This window comes from Tauraco erythrolophus, chromosome 5, assembly GCF_009769465.1.
Source record: "Tauraco erythrolophus isolate bTauEry1 chromosome 5, bTauEry1.pri, whole genome shotgun sequence".
Lineage (NCBI taxonomy): Eukaryota > Metazoa > Chordata > Aves > Musophagiformes > Musophagidae > Tauraco > Tauraco erythrolophus.
In genome coordinates this window covers 25,756,498-25,773,245 of record NC_141469.1, presented here as the reverse complement: position 1 = coordinate 25,773,245, position 16,748 = coordinate 25,756,498, and positions in this window count along the sequence as shown.

Below are 16,748 nucleotides of genomic sequence, written 5' to 3'. Positions count from 1 at the left end.
TTTCCTAAAAAATCAAAGAAATACGGAGATTTGATAATAATTATCACAGCACTGCTTCAGTGCACTACATTGATGTGAGCTATCACTAACATATATTTCTCTTATTTCACTAGGATTAGTCCTCCTTCGAGGCACATGTGCAAGTAGAGGAATATCACAATTTCCATATTCCCTATGCTGTTGAAACGAAAGAAAATTCTGGCTTTATTTAAATGTCGTATGCTGAAGAGAGAAAAAAAAATGATACAATTATGCTAATGATAGTAATAATATAACAGCAATAATAACTTACAATGCATTCGTAACAACGCATACTCTTGGCTGGCTGGCAGGATTGTATTCGAAGCTGTGGAAAGAAACTTGTGAAAACCTCACGTACTCTTAGGCACTTCTGGAAAAGCAAGGTGCTTTCAAAAAGTAAGATTTGCAGATTCTTGGAGGTATAAAGCAACCTAAAATTCTCCTTCCACAAAGAAGAAAAGCCATCCAAACTATTTTTTTTTCTTCTTTGTCACATAATGAGAGCAGCTCCATTCTGGTAAGATAAGGAGGAATTACTCTTTTACAGCAATGAAGAGAAAACAGATGTAAGGACTCATCAATTGGAATGTGACATTTTTTAATCCATGTCAAACATTGCCTTCAAAATTGTCTGTCTTGAATAATTTGGCTTTACTGGAGCCTCTATAAATAAGTTTTCATAAGACAAGATGCTCAAAACTCTAGAAATGAAGTCAAACTAACCCAGAAAAAAACTGCTGTGCAAAAAAAAAAGGGTCAGTCTTGACTGTTGATGGATCTCTCTCTTTGTAATTGTTTCTGAGGATCTTATTCATCAGTCTTCTGTGAGAACATTATGGGAAAATGGAAGGCACTTTATCACCACAGCCTCCATCTAGTGCAGATGATCCATTTCATGTACCATAACAGAATCATAAATTGGATTACAGCCTAGGAAAATACAAAGGGAAGGTAGAGTAACCTCTAGTTATCATGATTAGACTGAAAGCAAAAAATAGACTTAATTTTTTTAAAAGCACTGGCACTTCCTTTTGTTTTGTGAATATTTACAAAAAAAAAAACCAAAACCAACCAACCATAAATACTTGAGATATTTCATATTCTTTTCTCTCCAGTATTTTGTCCTAAAATCCCATTTAGGATAGAACAACTTGTTCAGCTAAGCCACTGTATTGTAAGGAACCAAACACTCTGGAAATGACAATGCTACATGTTCAGAATAAGAATAACCTGGAGGAAGTCAAAGGAAGTCAAATGAGACTAATAAGTTCAAAATTTCTCCACAATTTAAAAAAAAAAAAACACCACATGTTTAATTAGGAGTGGAGTTGTCTGCGTGTTGGAAGATCAGAGTTCAGAGCAGGGGGAAGGACTTTTTCTTCTCTAAAATCAGTTGTTTCTGATCGCTGACTTGTCATTAAGCACACTGCCACATCTCTGTTTATATTAGCAGTACGATGCTCTCGTAGTCTGTGTAACAGTAGCAGATAAGAAACCCCTGTATTACACCAAATTTCCCATGTCTCATTCCAGACTAGTCTTATGTTACTATTTGAAGGACTTTAATTATGACCTAATGCTATTATCAAATTTTTCATGGTTTCCATAATATCTTTTCCTCACAGTTTACTGAGATATCTATTTGCTGTGAAATTTCATCACTGTTTAATGTAATGAAAGCATTTCTGAAGCTGAAAAAATATCCTAAATTTAGTCCAGATGTTTGTTTGCTTTTGCAGATGCAACTAGATTAATAACAATCTCTAATTCGGGGTTTCGTGCCCACCTTGTATTATAAATTATTTATCACTTACTCCCTTTTGTTGATAATCACCAACAAACTTTCCTAAAATTTTTTGCACTGTTGTCAAGCAAAAATAACTCCACTAAAGCCAATGCCTGTACAATGGCAGATGGTGGCAATGAAACGGGAATAATTCTTCTGCTGTTTGCAGTAACATTCAATATGTGGCAGCTACTTCCCAAATATCCAAAAAGGAGAATCTCTTTTTAGAATAACACCTAAATAGGTGAACGCTATAGAAGGAGATCAAACAGGTAATGTGTGAGGTCATTTTTTGTGAGATTCTTGTAACTAGTGAGAGAAATGGATCCTTCCGAGAATTTTAATACAGACAAAAGGGAGATTTTTGGAGCTGAAGTCAAGACATGAAGAAAGCATTTGGCAGAGGTTGAAAGCCAGAAAGAGTAGTGAAACTATAGAAAAACAAAGAGAGATAGGGAGAAACAATACTGTGTGAAACCCTAAAAATGGCTTATGGAATATAAAATTTCTCTGCGAGATGAATTCCAGACTTAGATGTGTATTCAGTTCCCAGATCTCAGAATTCCCTATGTGAAATGGGATGATTCACATAGTCTATCTGCATCTGAGTTTTCAATCTGTAAAATGCAAAAGAAGGGATGAGAGCCAAAGAAACTTAGGGCAGGTGAAAGTAAAATTGTATCTTGCAAGACATATGTAGTAATCTTAGTAAACCTTTTAATCTACTCAGTGGCTTTAGCTGAAATGCTCTCCTCAGTGTTGCACAACATACTTTAAAATAGTTGTGAACAGCTGTAAGGAGGCCAGAGGAGAGAAGGAAAAAATGATTCTAGAAAGCTAGGAAAAATCATCCACAAGAAAGATTGAAAAGAATGTAGTTTTTGAATCTTGAGAAAGAAAGGAATACAAACCTCAAGGAGAAGCAATATATCTGTACAAATGAAGCACGAGAAGAGATTGTCCAACAGTTCAGCAAAATCTGCATTATAGGAGATCCTTTCCTAAGAGTTTAACAGACACTGGCCAGGAATGACATGGTTTTATGAGCTGCCACTGATGTCAGTGTGACCAAAGTTAAATATTTATATATTAGAAAATAACATTGCAGTGATGATTCAAGCATTCATGATCCAAGTGTTTCATGCCAAGAGGACGTTTGCAACTGTATCAGTTAGGAAAAGTCAGTCTACTGAAGTTTCAGTAGACTATGGCAGAAAGGTATCCTTCACATCATTTAATTTCAATTTAATTTTTAAATGGAAATTAATTTAATTTTGTTGCAGAACTACTTCCTTCTTTAATATGTTTTGAATGCATAGCTATTACTGAAAGAGATGCCTCATTAAAATCTGCCTGTTTTGGTTTAGAGCAAAACTCATAAAATTTGCAAGATTTCTTTTAATCAGTTAAGTTGGAAATTAATGTCAGATAGCACTACTTTCTTTCTCTTGTTATTATGGGAATTGGACTATTAATAATTTCTTCACTGTTTTAATTTAATCTGGAGGTATCTTCAAATACACCATCAGTGTATTCAATAAAGGAAAGAAAGCAAGCTTTGAATTTCAAAGGTCAGTGTTGCAAATGGTAGGTCATTATGGTCAAGACACATTTTATTTCCTTTGAGAGATTAGTCTACATGACACACGGATTTTAATTATAAAGCATGGACTTCATAACAGAAAACCAAATTTTGATAAAGTGAATTGCTAACACACTTTTAAGCTTGTGTTTGGAAAAGGTATAAGGGCTCAGACATATCCTATTTGTACATGTAGGAATTTCTTCTCTGTGAAAAGAAATGCAAAGTCAACAGGACCTTGCGAAAGTACTGACAGAAAAATCTTTCTGAAATAGCTCCTTTTCACTGCGAGGCAGCTCTCCATTTAGACTACCTCTGACTTATTTTCTCCGTTTTAATGCTGAGAAGTGTTTCTTTTTGTGTAGTCAGCTACTCTTGATGGAGATAGTGAGTGCTCCCTGGGCTGAGACTGATGTGCCAGTTGCATTCAAGGAGGCACTCCTTTTCTTCCTGATGGATCCATCATTTGCCATTGCCTTAGGTATGACTGATATTAGCAGCCACACTTCAGGGTCAGATCTCCTTTATTTCAAAAGCTGTGTTATCAACCAGTTGTATTACCAAAGTTTTCGGTTTCTCTCTTTCTTCAATTCCATTTAATCTGATTTCAGACTGCATATTAGTTGCAATAATCAGGATATCCAAGACCCAGATAAAGACTCACAACTGTTCTTATTTCCTTGTCTTCCTCTTGCTTTTCTCTTTTCATGCAGTCTTGAGGGAAACCTTGCAAAGGAAAATTAACTTGAAGACTCCTTAACAGCAAAAAAAGCCAAAGCACAGCTAAAGCTAAAACCTTTCAGCAGTCTCAGAAATTTTTTGCAGTTCTGGCTAGAGATTGTAGTGTATCCTTGCTGTTTGGCAAGGAATTAGATACGTTGCCTGATTGTGATACCAGGAAACATGGCTGAGCTGATGCCTGCTTGGCTAAATCCTCGTTCCCTCTCCAAAACCAAGAAACCCAAATACCTTTAGGGTGGCATGCCCATACTGCCCATACTGTGTTCTATCCCAAGCATTTCCAAAAATGTGTTTGCTGTCATGGGCCAAAATCTTGCCTGTAAGTGTGCCAATAAATAGACCAAACAATCAATGCACGAACCCATACTCGGGTCCCATTTAATTTACTAGCATAACCTAGACTTTCTGTCCTGAGCTTGTCTGTTATTCCTTTCTTGTAACCTGCTTTGATTATTGAGATGATGAACACTTGTGACAGTATGTTGTATTTGAGCTTAGTGGTGTCTTTACACGCTGGCATAGTAAATAATAATTTGGAATACAACAATGAGTTACACTGCCCATAACTGACAAATTATATTCATTAAGATGCCTCCATAATTTTGAGCTGTGTCAGTGCTGCAGATCAAATGACCTGACATGTTAAAAGCTATGATTTACATATAGAATAATTCCTTGAGGCAAATAGGGTAAAGCTTTGTTAATATGGAAGGTTGCAGTGAAATGCAGTGAAAGGAACTGGAGATCTGAATAGTCATGGGGATGCCTCTACTGATCATCAGGGAAACATCTTAGAACTCTTATTAAAAACTGGTTACTCATTTACTATCCTCAGATACCCATGTGGAAAAACATACTTTGTCCTCTGGGCTAGTATGACAGGTATAATTTTGTATTTCCTTTGTGTTCTTTCTTGTACTTGCTAAGGTTATGGCCATTTGAATATTAGATTTCTACAAAATTTCTGACTGTCCAATGCCTGAATATAATCCATAAACCACTACATGTTTCAAAAGGAACTTATCTGACCACAGAACCTCAGCACTTTACAAGCCATATGTACTGACAGTGGCCTTAGTGATGAGATTCGTCTATTTTCTTCTGCGCTTTTAATTTTTAATGGATTTAGGGCAGGAATAAATTACTCTTATGTAATTCTGGCTTGTTTACACTCAGCTGAAGTTTTTGAATTGAGGTACCTTTGAAAGAGAAAATGCTTTTCTCTGAAATAGCCCTTTGGCTTTTTGAGTAAAACACTGATATAGACAAATCACAGCTAGGATTACAGCATCAGCCAGAAATATTTTCTCTCATGCAGGTGGAGTGTGACCAAAAAATAATCTGGGCACTTAGGCTCTAATGTACCTATTCATAAACAAACAAGAGAAAACAGTTAGTAAGTCTCTGTGTAGAAATTACTGTTATTGAAAAACAGAGATTCCGAATGTAAATTTTACTCTACCTCTCACCAATGTATCTGACCTGAGCAAAGTAAGGTCCCATACATTAGCTTACATGGCATTGCACAGGAAAGTATGGAATGATTTATTATTTTTTGACCTATACTTTTCAGCATTACTTGTTATTCAAAGCAGTAGAAAGGAATTCAATTAATATACAGATGCACTGTGCCTAACATAGGAAATAAACTGATTCAGTATGTTGATATACTGCTTATCCCAATGTCTGACACAGAAACTCTCCTGCAAATTCTCTTGCATGGCTGCCTACTACTCTTTCATGAATCCCAGTGTTTTTCAAAGTATGTCTTTGTAGTACCTTAGCTGTCTAGACCAGACTATTAGTAACCGTTAATTGCTGCTATTCAGTGAGTTATCATGTCTCATCAGAGCTAGGGTAACTGGCTCTGAAGGTGCTTTCATGTCCTAAAACTAGAAATAATATCTATTATTTCACATATGTAATGGCCTAAGAATATATGTACACACAATCATTTACCACAGCTCAGCTGATGAATGGTACCTCATTAAATAGCTGTGATTTGGTCATCACTCTAAGCCTACTTTCTGTCTCATTTTTATGTTTGTGAGACGGAAGCATTTTGCGTCTTGTGATTAATTGGATGATGGTTCACCAACACAGGACCTGTCAGTTGCACAATAAGATCTGTGTTACAGGTTCTGTGTTACAGGTTCTGTGTTACAAGGATGAATCTCCCAGAAACCTCTGCCGGATTTTCACTTCCTAAAATTAAAAGCAATTTTACCTTAAAACATTAACTCTTGACCTCAAATGAGGACTGTGAGATGGAACTTAGATGAAGGGAAAAAAGGAGACATGAAGATGAGACACTTCAAAAAGTTAAAAAAAAAAAGCGCAAATAACTTCAGGAGGTCACCTTATTATATGATATCTAAAGAAGATGAAAGAATCTGATGACCTGAAAATGAACATAAAAGAGTGAAGATTAATAATCCACAGTCACACAAAAGAGAAAGAAATGCCTGTAATGTCTTTAATTTGTAACTATAAATGATACCAAATAAGACTCTCATTTCTCTTGACAAAGGCATGAGTCTGTATTGCTATCACTTATTATTAGCTTCTTTATTTGCTTAGTACTAGGCAATTTGCATTAAGAGCCCATTTTTCCCTCTTCTATTTTGTTTGTTTTTCAAATGAATTTATGTTCACGGTGGGAGGCAGCATGAGAAGCCTTGGATTTAGCCACAGAGAATAGCAAGCAGTCAGCAAATTTCCTTTTCGGTCTCCTGCTGATTTGCCAGAAGAAAAAAGATCGTTTAGTCACCGTGCACATTCAGTTCTTATCATCTGTGGTCCCAACGGGGGGGGTCAGTAAAATGTCAGCAGGATAGCCAGTTAGTGCTAAACATGCTGCTGACTTTTTAGGGAGGGTTGTGCATCTTTGGCCTTAATTCTCAACTCAAAAGCCTCACTGCTGCCATGCCGTCTGCAGGCTATCTCACTGATTTATATCTGGTTGACTCGCTATCTTCTAGTCCCTTAATATTTCTGTCTCTTGAGAAACCTCTAAGGCAGGGATGACTCTACCTACACGTCTGCAAAGTGCCAACCTTATTGTAGGATCTTTTTTAAGCAAAAAATTCCTAAATCTTCATTACTCATAGTTACAAATTGCCTTTACCAGAGTAGAATTATCAAGAAGAGTTAGCCCCTGCTTAACTACTTGGTTTGCACTGTCACAATGCTGGATTTGTGTTGCACTCAGTCTGAGCAAATGTGTCTGGCAGGTATGATTTATTCACAGTCTCTACTGAAGATGTGTCTATCAGGGGGCTTTGAGAGTAATGATCACATCTGATTAACTTCACCTCTGTCCAGATACAATTTTCTGAGTCTATTTTTCAGTAAGCCTTAGCATGCTCAAGAAGGTAATCTGGTATAAAGGCATATGAACCTGAATAGCCAGAGACACTGAATACTTGCTATATATACTTATAATATACAGTACTATTCAGTGGAGTCATAACTTTTGTAAGTTGATAGTATTTCACAACACAAAACAAGGTCCAGCTTTCCTTTAGTGTTGTCCAGCAAACAGTTGATCATTCCATGCTCAGATTGGGCAGACAGATTATGGGCATGTCATGACAGCAAATAAAGTGTATCTGGGATTATTCTCTCACAGTAAGGCATGCTGATAAATCCTCTTGGTCTTCCCAAATTCACATCTCCATGCAAGCTACCTATGGGCCAAACCAGCACCAGAGACAAACAATTTATGCATATGTACAGTCAGGTTCCAATGTCAGGTATATTCCTCAGCATTGTTTAATTCATTAGTATAGATATTAATAAAGTGTCTACAAGCTGTAGAGGACTCCAGACTTTTGGTAGTAAAGTAATTTGCATGGAATAACGCGTCCAAATACTCGTAAATATATTTGGGATCCAAGCTTTCTCAACTTCTATTCAAAGCCTCTGACTACTGAGATGTTGAACAAAAAAAAAGACTGCCCATAGTTGTCTTCATATAGATGACCTTTCTAAATTAAGTGTAGCAGATTCCAATTAGAGGGTAACACCTTCCTCCAGCCTAGAAAAAGGCCATCCTGAGACATACATGTCAGCACTGGTTCAGCCACCTGATTTTAGGCACTTTCCTAAAGGCTTGGTTTGTGTAGATTCTTCCATAGTCTTAGGGGTCATACAGCCAGTATGGGATATAAATCTCCACCTAGAAGCATAATATTCTATTAACTAGTGACTAATTTCCTCCGTTAGCATACCAGTTTAATGTTATAACTTAGATATAATGATTTTTCAGTAAGGTCTTTTGCAGTTGTAGCAAGGTGGGTGATGGGTCTCTTCTCCCAAGTAACAAGTGATAGGACAAGAGGAAATGGCCTCAAGTTGCACCAGGGGATGTTTAGGTTGGATATTAGGAAAAAATTCTTCATTGAAATGGTTATTGAGCATTGGAACAGGCTACCCAGGGAAGTGGTTGAGTCACCACCCCTGGAGGTATTTAAAAGATGCATAGATGTGGTGCCTAGAGACATGGTTTAGTGGTGGACTTGGCAGTGCTAGGTTAACAGTTTGACTCTAATCTTCAAGGTCTCTTCCAATCTAAATTATTCTATGATTCTATGATAGGATGAGGGGTAATGGTTTTAAAATAAAAGAGGGTGGATTTAGACTAGATATAAGGAAGAAATTTTTTACGATGAAGGTGGCGCAACACTGGAACAGGTTGTCCAAAAAGTGGTAGATGTCCCATCCCTAGGAATATTCAAGGTCAGGCTGGCCAGGGCTCCGAGCAACCTAATTGAGTTGAAGATGTCCCTGTTCATTGCAGAGGAGGTTGGATTAGATGACCTTTAAAGTTTCTTTTGAATCCAAACCATTCTGTGATTCTGTGATTCCTTCTTTTACAGATTAGTGTCACAGGGAAAAAACTGTTCACTTGTTTGAATTCAACCACATCAGGATCAAAGTGGTTTATTGATTTATTAACACATAATTAAGAGGCAATCAGTAAATGATATATTTGACATCAATATCAGCAATATAGCAGATAAACCACAATCCTAGTCACTTACAGAATGTTAAGGAATCTAATCTCTATAAATCTCCAAACCATGATAAAGCCTCCTTGGGGACACATCTGCATGCTGATGTGGAGTCCCTACTTGCTGCTCCATGTTTAATTCCTCTTTTGAAACTGACTCCTCCTTTTTTCAAAAGTATCTTCACAATTCCCTGGTTTAATTTGTGTTTAATCTGGCTGATGGTTGTCTTCCCTCTTAGTGTTAGCCATTTGGTCACAAAAACCTTAGACAATTTTGCACATTCTGTTGGTATACATTCCTGCCTCACCAGCTTTTGTTTTCTAGGCCACATCACCAGGTAGGGGATCAGGTGAATTCCCCCACTCCCTTCATGTACCCATTTGCTTATGTGGTTCATTGGTTCGTGCTCAGAAAAACACGTCTCAGGCAGAAGTGTTTGTAAATGGCATTGTTCACATTAGTAGAAGAAATTCAACAGCAAAATAGGTGCTGTATGTACAAGACGCTAATTTTGGATCTTGGTTATATATTGTTTTCACACTTGGGCCATGACAGAATAAGAAGGAATTAGTCCTGACTGTTTTCAGTGAAATAACTGAATAAAGAGAGTCAAAGTCTTTGACAGTTTTATTGATGTTGCATATATTTTTCACTGTATCAAAACTGATCACTTTTTCTTTAGTTTATTTTAGGTAAAGTGTAAAAATTTCTATATAAAGAGATTTCATTTTAGATACATGCTTTATTCATTGTATAATTTCCAGACAATGCTTCCCATTGACAATTAAGTGGCCTATTCTTAAATTATGTTAAGATAAGCAATTTATACTTCCAGTTCTTATTTTAAATTAAATGTGGATACCTGTGCATGTGGTTGTACATGAATGTGCGTGCGTATATAAGAGAATCCCATTCAGAAGACGTGATTCACTACCTCCCTCTAAAAGAAGAAACAATCCACATCAGCTACTAAGTCTTTCTTCAAAGATGTGAACGAGTGTGAATTTGAGGCACAACATAAAGTAGATGACATTGCTGGAGGAAAATAAATAAATAATATGCAGGTACAACCAGAATATCAGAAGTGACTGTCAGGCAACAGCACTGTCTACTTTAAAGTGTCAGAAGTCCCTGTCAGTTTGGAAGAAAACAAATGAAACTACCCATTTACCTAGTTCTCTGGTGCAAACTCTAAATGACTTCACCCTGCTTTGGTTCCTCAGGCAAAAATAGAAAATGTCAAGACTGAAGAAGAAGATGTGCCGAGACTCGTGACCAGAAGGTTTTCAAGCCAGAAGGCAGAAAAGGATCCCTTTGCGGTTGAAGAAGCAGGATAAATTGCCGTGCCTCAGCCTTTGGAGCTTTGGGTTTGTTTGTTTCTGAATTCAAGAGGTTCTAAACACACCAAAAAAAACCCCTAAGCTTTGTTTGTTCTGGTTTTATTTATTTCCATTTGAACATAAAAATGAAACCATTTTCATTAATCTAAATGGTCAGGTTTGGTTGATTTTGTAATTGGTTTACCAGATGATTCACTGTTTGGAACTAAGATTTATCTCCAAGTATCTAATAACAAGACTTTTCTACCTCTTACATAAAAACCCTAAAGGAAGGGAATTTTTATCATTATTATTATTATTATTTTACATGCTGCAAATTAGAAACCATCTAAGTCCTTAGTCTGCAAAGGCCAGAAGCATGCTGAAATTGAGATTATTGAAACTCCATTGATGCTACAGGCTAGAAACTCAGTCCCTTTGCTCTGCATGAGATACAATGGGTTTACATCCTGTGGGTTTACAGAGAATTTCTGCCTACTGTGCTCCCCTTTCACCAGTGGATGTGACTGGTAATAATTCAGATATAATACAGGTATAATGTCAAATTTGGGTCTAGTATGCAAATTGACTCTATTAATTGTGTTATAGTCAAGTAGCTACTCATTCCTCCTAACACAACTGCCTAGTTAGTAGAAGCTGTTAGGTAAGGCAGTCTGGCACTTTGCAGATTCTCAGTTTTGGGCAGATTTGTCCTGGGAGAGGTAAGGATGAAAGATGAGAGACCTCTCATGCCCCCCATTTTTCTTGTTCATACAAGATGTATTTGATAGGCAATGGACAAGTTTCATGTTTGCCACAAATACTTGACTGTTAGTGCTTAATTGTTAGATTTAAATACTCTTATTCAATTATCCATCATTAACTGCATCCCAAAGATACAAACAAGTGAGCTTATGATTTAGGTGAGTATACAGACGCTGTTTAGGCTACCGAATAGTCATTGGAGAGGTGAGTTAACTATTGTATTTTTTTTCCCCCAATCTACTGGTATAGATTGTCAATTGTTTGCCATTTCTGCAAGTAGCAACTGTTTCCAGAACCTATACGTCTTGTTTAGCAGTGGACTCAGCAATAGTGTGCATTTCTGCCTCTAGGAAAGGATGGTTGGTAAATAGTGGACATGTGCAGGGGTCCTATAAGGATGAATTTACTAGTCCTTCAGTCTTGCCAAATGGAAAACCAAGTAGGATAGCAAATGTCCTAGAGCAAAAGGAATCATAGCCAACATCTCCCTACAGAACTGCTGAGTCTTCATTTCTCCAAGTTGCAACAATGCTGAATTTTCATCTAATTATAAGTAATTTATTTGCTAGGGTTTAAATCGCCTACCATTACTAGTTCACTAGGGGATGGCAAAATGGCTCTAGTCAGATGTCAAACTACACAGACAATTTAGATGAAAGATGGAGGCTGGTGATACACATCTCAAAATCTGCTGCTGGTGGGTGGCTGGAGGATTATTGTTTCAGGCAAGAGATCAGTAAAAGATTTGAGATGATTTGCCTGGTGGTAACAGTAATTACACTGATAGGACTGAAGTGACTCATAATCATGGCAGTAAGCCAGACCCTCTTAACACTCTGCAGGGAAACTAAAGGTCACCCAATTTTCAATTAATTGGTTTCTGGGGGCTGATATTTTTTTGTGGCTTCCCTGAACTGTTAGGAGGGCTTACTTCCCTCCTTTTGCTACCTTTCTTTTTGATTGTGTTTCCTTTGTTGTTGTTGTTGTTGTTGTTGTTTAAAAAAACAATATACACCCTTCCTTTGTGTTGTACCTGTTTTTCCCTTTCAATAGGAGCAAAAAGGTTACATTTAAATGTCTTTATCCATATACAGATGTACTTTATCTTTCATTCTCAGAAGCCTTAAATAGCAATATTGATTTAAACATATCTCTCTGATATATTTTGATAAGATACTTGCATATTTCTTGACAAGATGATGCCAGAAGCAGACACTGAGTCTAAATGCAACATTGAGGAACATTATTCTTCTGTTTCTCATGGATTTCAGATTATTCAAAAAAGCAGAGTAATTATCATTTTGCATTTCTTCCAGATGGGAGTCTGAAGAAATAAAATTACTTTACTAAGGGGTGGAGAAGGTGATAATTTCCCATGCAGTTTGACCCACTCAAAACTCATTTTTTCTGTTTAAATCATGCTACATGGTATGACATGTATCTCTGTCCACAGTGTAGAGAATAAGTTACGATAAACTGCTTTTAAACACTTACATTTTTCATTACTGAAGGTAGATGTGAAAGTCATACACAATAAGCAAAGTAAGCATGTATATTTGAACCCTGGCTTCATAGATCCCAAGATAGGAATAGAAAACAGTGTTGAGAAACAATAATCAGACAATAAAATACATTGCTGAGCAACTATAATCAGCTAAAGACTACTGGCTACTACAGTTGAAGTAGAGAGTGAATTGAATTTCTGTGGAAAAACACTTTCGTAATATTAGACATTTTTATTTTGTTTTTATGAGAGTCAATTCTTTTTTTTTTTTTTTCAAAACAAGGAACAAAAAAAACCAAAATGTCACCTCTTTAATTGTATTGGATCCAAAGTCTTTGATGTATATACTTATATTCTAATGAGTCAAATATGCCTTTTTAATGAACAGCTGTAAAGGATAGAAGAAGCAGTTTGATCATTACATAGAATAATTTTTATTGGACTCTGCATAGATAGAGATGAACAATGTGACTTGAAATGTATTTTATTATTACCAAAAGCTGAGCACTGGATTTTGTGTCCTGTGAACCTTTCATGATCAAGTGTGAAACTGTAGTGACTGATCACAGCTACCAGTTAACACTAAGCTCAGACTCACAGAGTTTTATGTTTGACCCACCAAGGGAGACACAAGATAGATAGGCACAACTTGGTTTTTAAGTATTTCCAGGGATGCCATCTACACTTTTCCAATCCTTCTGTTTTCCTCATACTCATATGTGATAGTTTGATGTGGGGGGGTGTTCTGGTGGCAGGGGAGGGGATTTGCTCCCTGTGCCACCAGATCTGAGTCCCATCCCCCTCGGGGGGTTGAGCCAAATCGGCGCCTCTGCGAATTGCCCTATTTAAGTTAGACAAAGGTGCGGTCTTTTGGCGGTCTTTTGCCCAGGAGCGAGGAGAGGGCAGGAGGGCGCTGCCCTCGCTCCCGGCTCCCGGCCGGGCGGCCGCTCGGGCCCGGGCCGGCGCCACGTGCTCAAGATGGCGCCGGGGGAGGCGCATGGGGGACTCGGGAAGCGCCTCGCTCCCGGGGTGCCCGCCGGGCCGAGCTCCCCCTGAGGGGATTAAGATCTAAGAGAAAACAACCACAACGACCAGGTCAGTCAGGATGGAGCAGGAGGAGGTGTGCTGGAGCTGAGTTTTCCCTTGCAATCGGTGTGAGATGGCAGGCAGCCCCCCTGCAGCCAGGGTGTACTCGGCGGAGCAGAGACCCACTCGTGGCCCGTGGAGAAGCCCACGTCGGGGAAGAGATGCCTGAGCCCAGGAGAGGTCGTGGAGCAGGGGATGCGCGACCAGGTACTGTTAATAATGGGCATGGGATGCACGACGAGGTCGTGGAGGCATCTGGAGTCCGTGGGACGACCCTCGCCGACGCCAGTGGCAACAGCTCCCTAAGGGGCCGAGACTGGTAAAGCCCGAACTGGTGCAATCCATGGGGAAGGATTGCAATCCTGCGGGCAGGACTTACGCTGGAAAAGTTTGGGGATTTTTTCCTTGTGAGTAGGGGATCCACTGAGTCAAGGGAAAATGGTGTAAGGACTCCTCTTCCTTTGAAAAAGGAGCAGCAGTAACAACATGGATGAACTGACCTGCACTCCTCCATTCCCTGTCCCCCTGCGCCGCTGGGGGGGAGGTAGAGCCAGGAACAAAAGGAGAGGGGAGTGAGGAGGCTGTTGTGTTTTAAGATGTGGGCTTGTTTTCTCTTTCTCCTCTCAAGTAACCGATTTCGTTCACTTTTGTCTCTTGTTAAAGTAACTGTTAATAAATTGTTTTGTTTTAAGAAAAAAAGCCTGAGTCATGTTTTGCCCGGGACCATGGTTGGTGGGTGCTCCCTCTCAGTTCTTGTCTCGACCCTCAGTCCAAAAACCACGACATCATATGACAACAGTCTCTGCAGACCAGGCATTCTCCAAACTGAGCCATTCTGTTAATACATGCAAAATCCAGCCAAAATAATCATTATGACAAAGTCAATATTAGTATAGCTCCCCAAGATTCATTTCTTGAGAATGGCAAAATGTCTTGTCAAGCCATTAAGAAGAGTGGCTACAATTGAACCAAACTTCTCAACATTCCATCCTGAGAACTCACCTTTTCATCAAACCTAGCTGAGAAAACTTACACCCAGTTCAATTAAAAGAAAAACTGTTGCTTCCTCCTTACACACTAATCTGTTAAGGCACTAAGAACATAAAAGAGGATGTGAAGTAAATGGATTTTTATACTCTCACTGGAACAGTTGAATTTCAAATTCTTTAAAGCTTGAGTTCCAGTGTAATGTGATCATTGTTTTTAGTACTTTAGGGAAATGTTAAGAGCAGAGTTCTTCCCAAATTTTAATCTAATAATAATAGAAATAATACCCAAGAATCGATATTGTTCTTATTAGATTAGCCTTCATTTGCTACTGTTGTGCTTCCCTGGGATTTGAATGGTCATATGGTTTCAGAGCTTGTTTATTTAGGGAGAAGGTTTTGTTAAATCAGCCTCTGAATAAAATCATTCCATTTCTAGTGTTATGACACGGCAACTGAGAAAAAGAGAGAAAAGGAAGGGCGGGGGAGGGGGAGCAGGAAATAGTCTTTTGGCAGGAATAACAGAACTGCTGAAGTTTTAATGAAAGCAAATTTGAAACTTATGAAATGCTTTGGGTGACATTAATAATAGAGAGAAGAGATCCAGTCTTCACAGATTTTAGTTCTAGAGCAAAATATTCCATTATGCTACCTCCTCTATGTAAAGCATGTTGTACCATTTAGATCAATTAAGTGGAAGTATTAAAAGGATATTACAAGGGCAGTTGCCCTATCAAAATAAAGATAAAGGCTGAGGCCACTGAGATTGCAAGCGTACATTTGTCACTGTGCAGTCACCTGTTAAAATAGCTGTTGTGAACTTTTTGGACTCAGAGAATGCCACTAACTATTCTGATAATGAGTTCTGTCTTACCCAAATTAGCCCCAAATAAAATGATTTAATTTTTCTGAACTTCTTTGAGGGTGAAGCTATTCTGTTCATCTCCAAATAGCTGGTTCTCAATTTAAGTTCATTTTCTGTTTGCTCTATGACAACCACGAGAAGAGCCTGTTTTGAGTATTTTGGGGCTTCAGCTCTACATTGAAAAGAAGAAGTCAGATGTAAGTAGAAATACACAAAAAGAAAGGCCAGACATCAGGTGCCATAGTGATAAGCTATTTCTATAGAGAAAGTAGACACGTAGATAGTTACCTGAATATCTTTAAATATCTCAGAGGTGTTCTGAACAGGAGAGTATTTCTGCAGGAAATGATCTCACCATGGCTCTGCTGTTGCAATAAGCAAACCATACTGTATACATAGTAGGAGACAGAAAAACAAAGTGATTGAATACGACCTTTTAAATTCAAGAGAAAATGATTTGTTGCTGCATGTGGTCCACTTGTAATATCATCACAGTGCCACTTAGCTCTTAAAGAGTTGTTTTCATCAATACTTCTCAATGTACATTATAAAAAGTTGAAATATCACTTTCTATAAAATTGAAATAAGATGAGCCTTGTACAAGGATACTCAGCAGTCTCTTCGATCAGGCAATAATACAATTCAGTTTCTGAAGATTTTCAGTGTTCTTGCCATTTGGCAAGACGGCTTCTTTCTTTTACTTACTCAGAAATCAGCCAGGAACTACTTAATTGAAATAACTACAATTACACATCTGAAAAACAGTTGTGAGAAGAAAAGGCGGTCTTCTATCCTTAGAAGCATCAGCCTTCTGCTATGCATACCAAAACAGCTCAAAGAGCAAAGGGGAACTATAGGTGTCCTACCAACACTTCCTAGAGCTTCCCATAAATAAAGGTTCATACAGACAGCCCAAAGGACTTTTAAAGATTTCTCCAATTGAGCAGATTATGCTGCCACGATCCCATTGACATCTCTCGTGTTTGCCTCGAGATCCCAACTTCTTCGTCAGCTGTCACTGACCCAGCTGGAAATAGGATGATGATTCCTTCCTGCCAATAGTGCACACTGACACTGT